Here is a 15,122-nt window from a genome sequence, read left to right as displayed (position 1 = left end):
TATTCCCATCTCTTTCAGAATTTTCCACAGTTTATTGTGATCCACACAGTCAAAGGCTTTGACATAGTCAATAAAGCAGAAGTACATGTTTTTCTGGAACTCTATTCCTTTTTCCATGATCCAACAGATGTTGGCAATTTGATCTCTGGTTCCTCTGCTTTTTCTAAAACCAGCTTGAACATCTGAAAATTCACAGTTCATGTATTTCTGAAGCCTGCCTTGGAGAATTTTGAGCATTACTTTACTAGCATGTGAGATGAGTGCAATTGTGCAGTAGTTTGAGCATTCTTTGGCATTGCCTTTCTTTGGGATTGGAATGAAAACTGATCTTTTCCAGTCCTGTGGCCACTGCTGAGTTTTCCAAATTTGCTGACATATTGAGTGCAGCACTTTCACAGCATCAACTTCAGGATTTGAAATAGCTCAGCTGGAATTCTATCACCTCCACTAGCTTTGTTCATAGTGATGCTTTCTAAAGCCCACTTGACTTCACATTCCAAGATGTCTGGCTCTAGGTGAGTGATCACACCATCGTGATTATCTGGGTCGTAAAGATTACCTCTCCTTAATTATGTATGCATCATGCAAATATAAATATGTATCTAAAAGCAGCTAAACAGAGAGAGTAAAGAAAGAAAGAGGTCTTACAGATCTTTGCTACTCAAAGTGTGATCCATAGGCCAGCAAAATGGGTATCAGCAAGGAGCTTCTCAGTGACGCAGAATCTCTGGCCCCATCTCAAATCTACTGACTTAGAATCTGCATTGTAACAAGATCTGCAGGTGATGTGTACCCATGCTAAGTTTGAAGAGAGGCTGCTTTAGAGAAAGTTTAAAAAATAATGAGAATAAGAGGTCTAAGACACTATTCAGTCTTTCCCACAAGCCTGAACTGATGTCACGCCCTGCTTGACTTCCCTCCACACTCAAAATAGGAGGCCACTTTATTTCTTCACTTATGCTTTGTGGGAATCATTAATAGAAGTGGAATCAGTCATTGTTCTCATGCTCCTGCTCCTCAGTTTCATCAGCTACCACACTTGCTTTAGGTAATAGTTTCTAGAGGGATGAGATTATGACTATGTTGGACCCATTAACATTTATATCTCCCAGTGGTGGTAAAAGTAGATAGGTTTGCAATTCATTCGTCAGTGATTTTACTGAGCATCCAGGCATTGAGTTAGGCCCAGAAGAGAAAAAGGATAATGGGAGATGGCCCTTGCTATTCTTGATGAAGAAGGCAGCTGTCATGAGCATATCAGTCTGGCCTAGCGGGCAATGTGACATGCGGTAAAGAAGAAGTGTTTTGAATTCCACAGTGAAATTTCTGACAAAGGCCATCTTTCCTTTTCCTGCTTTGTAGAAAGGAAGACCTGAAGAGGCAGCAGTTGGAATGAAAAGACATGTGTGAAAAACCTCTATGATTCTGACTCACAAGATTCCTCTCCTCTGTGGACAGGCTTTCTTCTCAGAGGGACAAAATTGCTTCCTACATCTTTATTAACACTTAATTCCAGAGACCAAAAATGATGTCTTTAAATTTATTTCCTCCTAAAGTAAGATTAATAGCTTGCCTTGAGTTCATTCGTCCTGTTTCTCTACTTCGGTTTTTAAAAGTATTTCACAGCATCTCTGCTAGAGTTAGATCAGAAAACAAAGAAATAAACCTTATCAGTGATTTCTCCCAATATCTGCCAAATGCCATAGAAGAGATGTTTTGATTAGGCAATTTTCATTACTAAAAACACTATAGCACAATAAATTAATTCAATGTTGTGCACTTATCTATTAGACACATTACTATAGGAGTATAAAAATGTTAATTATTCATTATCATCACTCTGATTATTTGTTGTGGTTGATAATTACATTGAATATATTTTATATCAGTAATAACCTTCTGTCTACATTTACAACATGTCGTATCTTGGGGGCTTGTCAAGTTTTTTCCCCAAGCCTTTCCTTTATTAAGACACAGACCTCAGGAGTACATAACCTTTATGTTGAAGACTGATTTTCTTCTTTCATATAAAGAGCAAATATTATAGATTAATTAATCCAGGATGATTATAATTTAATCACTCTTCCTCTGACTCCACAAGGGATTTGGCTTTTATTCAGTTGCTCATTCATATTGTTATGAAGAATAAATGCAGTCATAAAATATTTGTGTGCTATGAATTCACAGAACAACTAACTGAGAACCTGGAGAGGAATGACTGCCAGCCAGTCACCCACTTGAATCCCATGCCATGTGTCTCAGCCTCAAATACAAGATAATGACCTCTAAATAGAAAGTCTGGACCAATGCAGGAGAACTTGGCCTTTGACTTGACTGGATTGGGTGTAGTTCAACCACAAGCAAAATATTTCAGTCCCCTAAAATTTACTGAGCACTTACTGGGCACTGATACTGTGTTAAATTCGAGAATAAGCTACCTACTCTTGCTTGATCTTGAAACCATTATTTACTGTTCTGTCTCTTGATCTCCTCATATGTAAAATAGGACAATAATAATAGAACCCACTTCACTGGACAGTGACGATTAAGTGGGTTAATAATAATTGTTGAAGTGCCTTGAATGGTGCCTGGCACTGGGCAAGCACTCAATAAACCTAAGCTGTAGTTATTATTATTATTCATATGTCTCTCTTGTCAAGATGGACACAGATGTATGAGAAGTAAGGCACATACATGACTAATTGTGCAAATACAGTGATCAAAGTCTGTTGAAAGACACAGATGTAGGATGCGGGTGTGATGGGTGAGGAAAGACTTCCAAAAGGAGATCTTTGGAGCTCACTCAGAAAATGAAGGCACTGCTGTGTTGAGTGGATCCACTGAGGGGTGGTAGAGGGGGCGGGGGTACAATTTCCAGAAGATGAAGAGCTGTCCATGAAGGCTGAGAAACTTGTGGGGACAAAGCAAGATGGCTAGATTAGCAAGGACCAAATTCCATAGAGACTTACATGGGGAACTGACAGTTGGGACTTCAGCCTGAAGGCATGAAAAGAGTCTTCAGCAGGGGAGTCACAGATAAAATTAGCATCACGGCAGCCTGGAATGTGGAAGGGATGGTAGCTAAGAGTCTGGAGAAGACCTAATGACAGCACCTGGCAGGAGCTATGAGGTCTCAGCTGAGGCAGAGAAATGTGAGTTCATGTGCAGAAGTTGCGTGTGTGTGCATGCTGAGTCACTTCAGTTGTGTCCGATTCTTTGCAACCTTATGGTCTGTAGCCCTCCAGGCTCCTTTGTCCATGGGACTCTCCAGGAAGAATCCTGTAGTGGGTTGCCATGCCTTCCTTCTGGGGATTTTCCCAACCCAGGAATCAAACCCATGTCTCTTATGTCTCCTGCATTGGCAGATGGGTTGTTTACCAGGAGTGCCACCTGGAAGCCCCACAGAAGTCGTACAGAGGTATGACATTGGAAGATGGGAAGGAAGGTGGAGTAAGTATTACAGGTGAAAGTGCAAGGTAAAGTAACAACAAGGAACTTATCCTGCTGCACTAAACACCTTACCTGCATTGCCCCATTAAATCCTGGCAGAAGTTCTCCATTTTACAGATGAGAAAATGAAGGCTCTGATTGTTTCATACCAGGACTACAGAGCAAGAAGTGGTAGCTTTGAATTCTAGAACATCCCCCTTTGATTTTCAAGGTTAATGAGCATTATGATTTTTGTCACTTCGTAGTGTTTTATTCCACATCTTCTCCAGGAACCATCAGAGCCCTCGGGTGGGGCTGCTGCCTGTGTGTGGCAGAGAATTCACTGGAAAACCTGCCCAGATTTTGAGCAGCTCTGGTTATGTGTCATATAAAGTGTACATTTTAATCCCCGTAGGAAATGGCTGCTCCTCTGAAGTGAGCGTTTTTTTCTTTCTAGACAAGGAGAAGCCTGAACCTCAGGTGCCTGGTATATCTACCATCTATAGAAGACACCCTGGGCCGTGGCTTCTTTGCCAGCAGGAGCAGCAATGCCAGTGTGTGCAGGGGGGCAGAGTGAGGCTTAGGGCTGGGGGTGGGGGTAGGGTGGAAATGGGGCATGGCTCTCTGAATAGTGGTGAGAAAGATCTCTGAACAGATCTAGGTACAAGTGCTCTAAAAAACACTGAGAACATCCAGGCTCAGGACACTGAGGTGAAATATAGAAGAAAGAAATTCTCAAGGTCCTTCTCTCTCTGGATCCCTCTCTCCTTGTATGTTCTGTCGGGTAGGTCTTCTGTGATGGGCACTAGAGATAATGCTGATTGAACTGTATGGGACTTCACACACATTAGCTTCTGTCCCAGGGTGGGAGGTCTAGGCAACCAAGAGATCCAGGATCTGCAATGCATGGTCATGCACCCACCGGGCAGCAGCGGGGGCTGTGATCCCAGGCTCTCAAAAAGTGGGAGAAATTTGAATTGGGGGCTTGAAGGATATTGGAAAGACAGACTGAAAGAGATTAATTAGCTTAAGAGTGCCCTTAGCAATCAGTTCTCAACCCTGTCTGGCTAGAATTGCTCAGGGAGCTTCTAAACATGCTGGAGTGCAGGCTGCCTCTATAGAGATTTGGATCCATTTGATCTTGGGTGGGCCCAAGCATTGACCTATTTTAAAATCTGCCCAGGATAATAATGTGTCACCAGAGTTGAAACCACCAATTACAGCAGAGACTGAAGGCCAGCTGTTTAGGCCCCACCAGGCATGAGCCAGAGTTCCCAGGGCACGTTCTCCAAGGGCAGGCACAGTAACAGGCACCTTTGTAGGAACAGTATCAAAACTCACAAAGCCAGGCAAGTAGCACCAGGCATCCTCCTGGAGAGGCTGGGCCAGTCCTTCTCCACCTCCAGTGGGAACTAGACAAGGAGAAACCTGAGCCTCAGGCGAGAATGGCACAATGTGGACTGTGTCTTTGGGGGCAACCACAAAGCACGGAAACACTTCATTCAAGAATTCCATTCACTGTCCAGCCATGAGACAGGGGAAAGGATGAGAAAACCCATGACTGTCCCTCCAGCCCAGCTTTTCAGTAGAATATGGTACTGCCCTTGAGGAGAAAACAAAGCTACAGATCTGAGGCCTTGAGCTGTGCTCTCAACCCAAGCTCCCCACGGCACAGGGCAGGTCTTAACTAGCTTGGCCTGGTCTGCACCTGTGTAGTCAATTCTCCGTTTTGCAGGAGAGGATTTTCCTGTTTATGGTTTACATGTGGCTGACTTTTAATTCCAGCCTGGGTTTTTCCACTGTTCCACACCCTCCTGGGTCTTCTTCCCTATGACCTGGATGGCACACAGACTCCTACAATTGTTATCTGTGCAGACTAGGATGTCAAACTGGTTCTCAGTGTTTGACTTGGCTCTCAATATACCACAGACACTAAGTAGATGTCTGTTAATTGACTGGTTGTGGCCACCAGGTCATGCCGTGTAGATCAAAGCCTAAGAGAATTATTTTTGTATTGTCTTCTTCCCTTCATTGTGCTAATGAGCAATAGTTGACTGTGATACTTTCTTGGTTGAGTAATTGCCCTTTTTGCAAATACGTTCCAAGTCCAGAAATAAAGAACAGAGATTTTCTCTTTATTGCTGAAGTGTTGGACATGTTCTTGTTATTGCTGAAGTGCAGTCTTTCTCTGGGCTTCCCTGGTGGCTCAGATAGTTAAAAATCTGCTTGGAATGTGCAAGACAGGGGTTCAATCCTTGGATAAGAAAGATCCCCTAGAGAAGGGAATGACTATCTACTCCAGTATTCTTGCCTGGAGAATTCCATGGACAGAGAAGCCTGGCGGGCTACAGTTCATGGGGTCCCAAAGAGTATGACATGACTGAGTGACTAACACTCTCACTTTTTTTCACTGTCTTTCTAGAGTCTCTTGATGGTCCAGTTGTATTTTGGACTGAAAATGTAATCTAGCAGAGTTTGCACAGACATCCAACCTGAACTTTATTTTTACCATTTAACCATAGAGGTGCTATATTTAATAATTATTATATTCCTATTTATGTGTTTTTAAAGTTTAGAGAGGCAAGTATTTTTAAGAGAGCAGATGTCTGAACTCAATGCCAAAATAACTTCAGAAACCATCATAGTTAATGAGGGGTTTACATAATGTTTAGTTTAAAAAATGAAGGTGAATTAATCTGGTGAATACAGGAGCCAACTCCTAATTTTCAAAAGGTTATCAGCAGGGTTTGTTGCATACTCTGGGAGTCAGTCTTTAAGCTGTTATTTATTCTAAGAGAGGATGTTTTGATTTGAAAAGGGGAGAGCCACATGGAATAAAGTTCTCTCCTAGAAAAGATGGTGCAAAAAATGTATGTCCTTTGAGATGGGCAAAATGTAATCTAGCATTAGCAACAAAACAAGATGTAAAGGCTTTTATGATTTTGTCTTTGCACCCTTTTTATTTAATTAGTATTCTTTTAAATGGGCTTCCCTGGTTGCTCAGTGGTAAAGAATTCACCTGCAACGCAGAAGATGCATGTGGGAGACATGGGTTTGGTCCCTGGGTCAGGAAGATCCCCTGGAGAAGGAAATGGCAACCCACTTCAGTATTCCTGCCTGAAAATTTCCATGAACAGAAGAACCTGGCAGGCTACAGTCCATGGGGTCACAAAAGAGTCTGACATGACTTAGCGACTAAAGAACAACAATAACAAAGAATACTTTGATTAGTATTCATAGCACATAGCACCTGCAGAAACCTGCTAGTGTTTTCTCAGTTGTATGTTCTTTCAGTTGTATATTCTTTCAGACTGGGTCCTTCACCTCTTTCTTTGCAAGTTATAGTCCATATTTTTCATTTGATTATCAATTAGTAGTTGTGGTAGTAGTAGTGTTTCTGGTGTAGTGTATTTAAATAATTCTCATGACATTTCTAGTTATTTTTCTCATAGTTAACCGGAATATGTATGTCTAGACCTCCTGCTGTTTTGATGTAGTTTGGGCTCATTCTTTTTGAATTCTTCTCATCTTCTCTGTCTTTTGTTACAGCTGCATTTTGAGAGCTGAGACTTGTTTATCCATTACCTCTCTGTGGCTCAGTGATGCAGAGATAGAGAAGACAGAGCTCAGTGGCAGTGGGATACAGCTCTGGCTGAAAGGTCTGCATTCAACTTTCTGCTTTGAGATATTTTTGTTTGTTTGTTTTTAAATTTTCTTCTGTTTTTTCTTGTTTTCTTTTTTTTCTATTTTAAAATTTTATTTTGTTGTTCTTTGAGATCATTTTGTATGTCCTGTACCAGAGGCTACTCCACTCAGCCAAGGTATATGCTGTTTGGGGACTTAGCTAATCTTTCCCCCACCTATCAGAGTGTTTTGGATTATGGGATGCTTGGATGGCATTCCCTGCCCTGGTGTGAGGACACAGCATATGTTAAGATCCCTTCTTTCAGCGACATTTTTTACATTCCTCAGGGCAACTCCAATTAACTCGTTGGTCCTCTTCTCTTCAGTTTAAAAAATAATCATCTGATTTTTCTTGACTTTTGCACTGTTCTGTTGCCCTTGGTCTGTTTGTGGTGTGGAGACAGGGTCAGAAGCTCTGACAGGATGGACACTCAGACTTGACTGAAGAATTTCTTGCCTTGACTACCACATAAACTGTATCTGTTTATGTTACAAGTCTGTTCCCCTCTCCCTGGTTGTTATTGGTGAGTTTGGGGAAGGTCCTAAAAAATTAGTTTTCACTTGTTTCATTAGGGACAGAATGCTGGTTTGTCTGTGATACTGCTTCCCCCTCATCTCAACCCTAAACTCTAAAGCAGTTTTAAGATGAAGAGCCAGAGTCATTCTTGGGAGTTGAAATGATGTTCAGGTGAGCAAAGATGGTCTTCTCTAGAAACCAGAGAAAACGTAAGCAGTGAATAATTATAATTATAAATTTGGTGAGTATTCAAGTCGAATTTAGGTGTTTACAGTTATTTAAAATCCTCTAAATTTTAAGTTTGTTATTTCAAAGTAGAAATTATAGTTTAATTAATATGCAAGCTTTCATCTTCAGGAAAAAGATATATATTTTAATGGGAAGCACATGTTTGCGACATTTTAAATCTTGGTTTCTCTCAATTGTCAGAAGTGAGTCTAATCATTTGCTTAGGAAACTGGTCAGCCACCGCCTTGTAGAAACTACCTGAATTGCAAGCAAATTGTAAATAAACCTTAAAGGATCATTCTCACCCTTGGCTGACTGTAGAATCACATGATGAGATTTCTAAAAGTACTGTTTCACTTGGATCCTAACACCTTAAATTCTGATTTAATTGATCTAAGGTTCTTATCCACTGCTTCTAAATGTACTATTTTTGGGAGTCTCCAAGATGATTCTGAAGTGGTGCCCACCTGCCTCCTTTTTCTTTTTCTTCTCCCCTTCTTTCTTCTTACCATATTATCTTCAACCCCCATGCATATCTCAGTCCCTTGGGTTTTCTTTCTAACCAGGTCCACCTAAAATAGTTGAAGTTCAAGAGCCCTCATCAATAGACGCTCCTATTCTCTTCCAACTTATTGGTCTACTCAGAAGCATCTGCATGTAAATGAAAACACCAGGGAAAATGCCTTATCCTATTCCTCAGTTAATTTCTAATGGCGATTTTAGCTGGTACAGAGTACTCCATGCCATATAAGATAAGGGCCCTTTCACCTACTGGTTTGTCTGATCTTTTTTCTAAATTGTTTCCTAAACAATGTTCTGTTGTTTTTTTAAATGTCTCCTTAGATTTGTTCTTGATGCAAGAATTTCCAACAGAGGGTCATAACAAATGAGGCCATCTGAACAGTCCTACGGTTAAAAGAAAATATAAAACCTTACTGTTTCACTCAGAATTTTTCTAGATTGTTAGCAGAATCTCTTTCCCAGAGTATAATTAAGACCATAGTTTTAAAAAACCTATTTAGTTTAGGGGGCTTCCCAGGTGGCGCAGAGATAAAGAATCTACATTCATGCATGCATTTAGTTTAGGATTGATGCGTATACACTACTATATTTAAATAGATAACCAATAAGGACCTACTGATAGTACAGGGAACTCTGCTCAGTATTCTGTAATAACCTAAATGGGAGAAGAATTTGAAAAACAATAGATACATTTGTATGTTTAATTGAATCATTTGGCTGAACACCTGAAACTAATACAACATTGTTAATCAACTCTGCAGTATAAAACTATAAAATACAAATGAAATATTTCATATTTTAACTATAGAACAAATTTTAAAAATAAATAATGAAAAACCTATTTAACAGATAAGAAATGTACTTCTAGAGGTTTTCCTTAGTTTCATACCTTGAGATCATGCCTATGTGCTGAAAGCAATGCATGCCCAGTGAAATCATGAGGCAAGCACGCTGAAGTCCTTTTCCCCTCGCCTCTATAACAGCACTGAGCATTTATAGGATTTTCCCTGTCAGATATTTTACATCTTGATTAGTATTTTCAGGATGAGTGAAGAAGTCATAACATTACCTAGGCCAGAAAAGTCTTATAAAAGTTGCTTTATACCCAAGAATATAGCAACATAGTCACCTCTATGTTTTAGAACAATGCTTCATTCAATAGCATCATCATTGGTCATTCTTAATTGAGACCTTAGTATTATACCTTGTATGACTCTCATTCACCATGTTTTACCTAACATGTTTCCTCAAACAGTAGCTGTGGGTTTGTGACTGCAGAGCTGTTGGAGAGGAGAGTTCAGCAGTGCTTTCTCTTCCCTCCTCGACTTTCTTGCTGTTCCCTGGGAGAGGGGTTCACACTTCATTTTACTTATTCATCCTCCCCTACACTGATTTCACAGGACTAAAAGGCAAAGGGTCTGTGCACAGCAGACGTCTGCTCCCATCATCTGAACCCATCCTTCTCTCTTTTTCTTCTTTCTTACTTTCCTCCCCCTTTGCCTGAGCATCAGCAGCCGCACTGAGTTGCCCAGCAGAAAACAAGCACGCTCAGAGAGCAGCAAAGCCAGGACACCAAAAAAATGAGGAAAATACCATTAAAAGTAGAATTTTATTTTTTAAAAGTTTGGAAGGGAATTATGGGGGAAATCAGGTGTTTTTTTTTTCCCCCTCTTATTTTGAGAGCTACTACAATTTTTTTCTTTATTACTTCTGTGGGGCACCATACCATTTTTAAGTTTTGGTCCCTGAATGATTTGCACTGGCAGGAATGGTTCAGGAAAAGGAGAGAGAAAAGGGACAAGCATCACCTGGAAAAGAATCCTGAGAGGACTCACATTTGACCATGGCCTTGAGCCATAGGATGGGGTTAGAGCCAGAGGAAGCAAATTTTGGTTGGTCTATTTTCCAATCACTTTGCTTTCCTCTGCTCTAAATACAGTGGGAGCAAAATGGGAGGAGTCCCACCCCTTGGCCTTGATCTTCTGACAGCATTACTGCTATTGCCCATGTCATTGCTTTAGAACTCAGAGAAACATATGGTCCCTCTGAATTCACATTCAGAATTCCCCAGCTGATGACAAAACCATCATGAAGAGCAGATACTCTGAGGCTAGTGCACTGGTCGCTTTCAAATCATTAATAATAATGACAATGCTAATAATGTCAGTGTAGGAAAAAAAGGGAGGCAAAGAATGGCCATGTGTATGCAGTGCAGCCTGTAAGGTGATTACAAAGATGCCCAAAGGCATCAACCTACAGGATATGTCCCAAATTGTCTCAACCCCCATAATATTATATTCACTCCCTTTTATACACCACATATAAGGCAGAAGTCCTTTAGATCTAACATATGTCTTCCTTCACCTGAAAACCCTTGAGAGCAGATCCTGTAGAGAATAAGGAAACAGTGGCAAAAAAAGGCAAATAAGTTGCCCAAGTGGCTTACTTAGCTATCTATTGCATAGCAGCTTAAACCTAATGCTTTAAAACAAGTTGGTGCCTTAAAACTTTAACTTATTGTCTCTACAGTCTCTATGGGCCAGGAATCCTACTGGGAACAGTAGATTTTTTTTTTTTCCTGCTCTATGTCTGGGACCTCACATGGAAGACTTGAAAGCTGGGGACTAGATTCATCTATGGGCCAGCTCACTCAAATCTCTGGAAGTTGATTTTGGTCATTTATTGGGGCTGTTGTTTGGGACACTTAATGTGTGGCCTCTTTATGTGGCCTGGGCTTCCTTACAACATGGAACCTAGATTCCAAGAGCAAATGTCCAGAGAAAAGTGAAAGTGTTAGTCCCTCAGTCATATCTGACTCTTTGCAACCCCATGGTCTGTCCATGGGATTCTCCAGGCAAGAATATTGGAGTGGTTTGCCAGTCCCTTCTCCAGGGGACCTTCCTGACCCAGGGGTTGAACCCAGGTCTCCTGCATTGCAGGCAGATTCTTTACCATCTGAACCACCTAGAAGCTATGCCCTTTATGTCCTTACCTCAGAGGCCATGTAAAACTACATCTACCATATTCTATTCATTAAAACAACTCTAAATGTTCATCCAGGTTCACGGGAAGAAAACATAGACTACTACTTCTCAAAGATCAATGTCAGTGTCACATTAAAGAAGAGCACTTGGAACGGAGTATATATTGAACATCTTACAAAAACAATCTCCCACAGTGACCAACTGTCAAAAGGCTGATTGGACACCTCTCCCAGATTGGCTGCACAAAAACCCCTGCCTTTTTACAACAATACCAGCTTCCCCACTGGAAGGAGACACATTTGTTCTATGGATGTCTGGTACCCAGAGGCATAATCTCTCAGCTGGAGTTGGATGGAGAAGGTGGTATTGCCTGAGCCTTGTCTTCCTTTGACTTGCTGGTTATCTGAGCTCCCAGCCATTGCTTTCAGAGAAATATGCATGACAGAACCCTGAGCGATGAGGCTCAGAAGAATGAGCACCAGCATAATCACCTAAATAAGTCTGCCTTCCTTACCTTAGTGTTTTGCAGAGGGGACATCCTTAATCTTGTTTCCAGCTGTTTCTGCATTTCTATGCTGCCTATCACCTTTTAGACCCAGATGCGATATGAATTATTCATTTGATTTGGGGCAGGTGCACCCATTTCCTCCCAGGACCCCAGGGGCAAGCATAGGAAATTAATTCACAATGTCTGTAGCTGAAGTCACTTGCAATTTCCACACCAAGGCAAAAATAAACTGAAGATATGGGACTTGAGAAAGCTCAAAGGTGTTGAGAATAGTCATTAGCAATTCTTCATTGCTCTAGAGAGACAAAAAATGGATACTGATTTCTGCATGATAGGTTCATGTTAGCTATCAGGAAAAGACTTCTCCATCACAGAGGTGACAAGAGAGAGTGACTGAAAAGTGTCACAGAAGCTCATCCCTGGAAACCATGAGACAATGGTACAGAACTGTCTGAACACAGGGGGATGGACTGGTTGACTTCTAAGGTTCTCCCTACCCTGACTCTTCTGTTATTCACTGAGTACCACTCCAGGTAATGAATTGGAGCTCAGATCCTGAAGAACAGAGTAGGGGTCTCTTTCCCCTGGGCATTTTATGAGACTGATAGGCACACATTATTGACTGCAACCCTGACTGTAGCCAGCTCTCACTGCTCTGGGTTTCCCAAGAGCTATTTGGTTATGATGTGCTATCATCAGAAATGTCATTCATACTGCCATATTTATCATTTTAGAGCTGGCTTCCTCTTATTATAAACTTTAAAATATTCTCTAGCAGTCCTGACCCTTTAAACATGTCCTTATCCATGGGAAATTTGTGGGTAGGGAAGATTATTCTTGAGTATTAGAGATAAATAACTGTAGACAATTAGATCTTGGTGAGGAGAGAAAGTACCTTTCAGATGGTCTCCACTGAGTTCTGAAAGTCCCTCTGAGTTTCCATAGGTCCCTCAGGTGCAGGAAAGGGCAGTAAAGTGGATGGGCCTCAGCATGAATTAAAGTGATTTCTGTTTCTCAGTTTTACCCTCTGAATGAGGAGATCCTCATTAAAAAGAGCTCAACAAACACAAACCTAACTCCCTTGACAGAAGGCAAAGTGAAGGCTGAAAGAGAGCCATTTCTTACCCATAAAATATTAAACGGGTTTTACATTAAGGGAATTATCTAGGAACTTCAAAACCCTAACTCTATCACATTTCCTTCTAGAAAAGTCACCTTCACACTGAATGTTTCGACTGTAACTCATGCAATTTTTCCCTGAGTCAAAAGCCATTGTTTGTTGGGGAGCTATGGAAACAGAAGGTTTACAAGGTGCTAAATCGCCTTTCCAGAATTACCTTGGTAAGAAGACCCTTTTTTACATTTTTTCTCTTTGCATCCATTTTTGTTATTTCCATAATTGCTTTACCTAGACTCTTGGGACAGTTAGGGACCTGGCTGAATTGATTCTTTTCACACTTCAATTTGAAAGGAGTCATGGCATAAAATACATCTACCTGGATTCTCTTCTTCACTTCCATTTTATTTGGTAACTATTTGGCCTTAGCAACCCCTACTGATTAATAAGTGTGAGAGCTACAAGAAAGCCATGTAACTATAATTCTAAATGGATATGGTTATTTATGGCATGAAATTTAACAAATGCATCTGCTACTAGGAATATTTGACTAAAATTTCTAGGAAAAAAATGTCCTCTTAATACTTAGGGTTGGTTTTTTTTTTTTTTTTAAGATTCTTTTGTGGTCATCTTTTGGATGACAACTGATATGATGATTAATTATTGCTGTCATTCTGATTAACAGACTGTTGTGGTGATGGTGAGACAGGAGCACTCAACATCATTTAACTTTTCAGGTAAAAATAATAAAAAGCCTTCACTAGTAAATTTCTATTATATGCCAAGCATCATATTTACATATTTTATGATTTAATCCTCATGATCAAACCCTTTATTTAATAGATGAAGAAACTGAGACCACGTGTCCAATGGCTCACAGTAATGAAAGGCTTGGATTTGGACCTGTCTTTGGTCCATGTTCTTTGTGACCCTACGGGACTAGATGCCCCTCTAGATGCCATTGGAGGTACCTGTGGTTAGAAATCTGCACCCTTTTCTTTTAAAAGTAGATTCAGAGGATTCTTTAAGCTTTTCTTGGTAATTCTGAACTATTGTTGAGGATTCCAAGTTGTTTAAAGATTCAAAAGTGAATACTTAAGGACTATTAGAATTTGTGAGAAAGTTATCTCTGCATCAGTTGACACTGTGTTGTGCTTAGTCGCTCAGTCATGTCTGACTCTTTGCAACCCCATGGACTGTAGCCCATCAGGCTCCTCTGTCCATGGGGATTCTCCAGGCAAGAATACTGGAGTGGGTTGTCATGCCCTCCTCCAGGGAATCTTCCCAACCCAGGTATCAAACCCAGGTCTCCCGCATTGCAGGTGGATTTTTTACCATCTGAGCCACGAGGGAAGCCCTAAGTTAGATATTTTCAGTGTGTATGACTCTTTATTTTAAGTGACTTTTCTGCCCTCTCTCTTACCAGGAACTCTCACTTCTAGTTTGGGGAGATAAAATCACCACGTATGTTATGATTAGGTACAAAGTGATCAATGCAAAGAAATAGAGGAAAACAACAGAATGGGAAAGACTAGAGATCTCTTCAAGAAACTTAGAGATACCAAGGGAACATTTCATTCAAAGATGGGCTCGATAAAGGACAGAAATGGCATGGACCTAACAGAAGCAGAAGATATTAAGAAGAGATGGCAAGAATACACAGAAGAACCGTACAGAAAAGATCTTCACGGCCCAGATAATTACGATGGTGTGATCACTGACCTAGAGCCAGACATCCTGGAATGTGAAGTCAAGTGGGCCTTAGAAAACATCACTACGAACAAAGCTAGTGGAGGTGATGGAATTCCAGTTGAGCTATTTCAAATCCTGAAAGATGATGCTGTGAAAGTGCTGCACTCAATATGCCAGCAAATTTGGAAAACTCAGCAGTGGCCACAGGACTGGAAAAGGTCAGTTTTCATTCCAATCCCAAAGAAAGGCAATGTTGAAGAATGCTCAAACTACCACACAACTCATCTCACACGCTAGTAAAGTAATGCTCAAAGTTCTCCAAGCCAGGCTTCAGCAATATGTGAACCGTGAACTTCCTGATGTTCAAGCTGGTTTTAGAAAAGGCAGAGGAACCAGAGATCAAATTGCCAACATCCGCTGGATCATGGAAAAAGCAAGAGA

The sequence above is a fragment of the Bison bison genome, unplaced genomic scaffold (assembly GCF_000754665.1).
Source record: "Bison bison bison isolate TAMUID 2011002044 unplaced genomic scaffold, Bison_UMD1.0 scf7180017864471, whole genome shotgun sequence".
NCBI classification, from domain to species: domain Eukaryota; kingdom Metazoa; phylum Chordata; class Mammalia; order Artiodactyla; family Bovidae; genus Bison; species Bison bison.
The sequence above is the reverse complement of the archived record's forward strand: the minus strand, read 5'-3'. Positions refer to the sequence as shown.